At 40.4% G+C, this 1,066-nt stretch overlaps 1 pseudogene across 1 annotated transcript; it reads right to left on the reverse strand.

Moving 5' to 3' along the window:
* Positions 1 to 354: 354 nt before the first annotated feature.
* LOC104992518 lies at positions 355 to 858 on the reverse strand (annotated as a pseudogene). The gene has a single exon (XR_825713.1). The product of XR_825713.1 is annotated as an AP-1 complex subunit sigma-2 pseudogene (transcript).
* Between the last annotated feature and the right edge of the window lie 208 nt (positions 859 to 1,066).

The raw sequence follows: 1,066 nt of genomic DNA on the forward strand, positions 1-1,066 counted from the left end.
TATATACTGAAATGCAGTGATCTTTGATTTCATAAAACCATGTTTCACAAGATTTTTTTGCCAAAGAGAATAATAAATGTATATTGCCTGATTGTGTCATACTCATAGATATACATAATCGAGGTAATGATAATAACCTATTCAAGAGAAACAGCCCTATAAACTTCAAAATAGCCAGATACTTAAGTCCCTTGTTATCACTTGATGAACCAAAGTTCCCTTTAGTTAATTTAGTTAATAAAAATTGTGTAAGCCTGAATGAAGCAGCTTAGCAGAACAGCAATACTGACAAGACATCATCTTACACCATTAGCTAACACGGGCATGAAGGCAGTGACCATCTACAGTGTGTGAAATGCCACAGGAAGTCATCAACAGGGGAGGGGAGTTATGTCAGTCCAATTTCTTCAAGAACACTATGTGGGGTTTCAGCTTCCTCCTGCAGCAGATCAGCCTGCTCAGTTGCTTTAAGGACATTCTTGGGTATTTCCTGAACTTCTCCTCCCAAAAGAAACTCATCCAAAACAAAATAAGCCTTCTCAAAATTAAAAATGGTATCAGATTCGCACACACTGCCAAAATACTTGTCAAGTAATTCCACATAACGATGAACTATTTCCAGGGTAATTAGTTCATTATCCTGATCCTCAATAGCACAGCAAAAATACAGACTGGCATATTTTTGTAAACAATCTTCAGATCTCGCCGCTCAAGAAAGCTGCACATTTTAGGTTTCCATGCTAAAACGGTTTGAAGAAGTTCTCTTGTGATCTTTTTCTTCTCTTTGTCTGATAATGGGACACATCACCTCTGTAGTGGAAGCTTTCCCTGACGACTAAAGAGCAACATAAACTGCATGGCAGCCGCGGGTCACGGGCGGGGCATGGCTTGGCCGCAGCGGCGGCGGCGACTGAGGGGCAGCCCCTGTCGCTGAGCTGAGGAAGAGAAGCTGTCTTGCTGTCACTTTATAGATTATTTTGCGGAAATACAGAGTTCTTAACGTCTCTTGTATTTTTAGATTACTGTGTTTCTAAGTCTTTAGGAAAGACCTTTATACTGTTGGCTG

This window comes from Bison bison, unplaced genomic scaffold (assembly GCF_000754665.1).
Source record: "Bison bison bison isolate TAMUID 2011002044 unplaced genomic scaffold, Bison_UMD1.0 scf7180017864216, whole genome shotgun sequence".
NCBI lineage: Eukaryota > Metazoa > Chordata > Mammalia > Artiodactyla > Bovidae > Bison > Bison bison.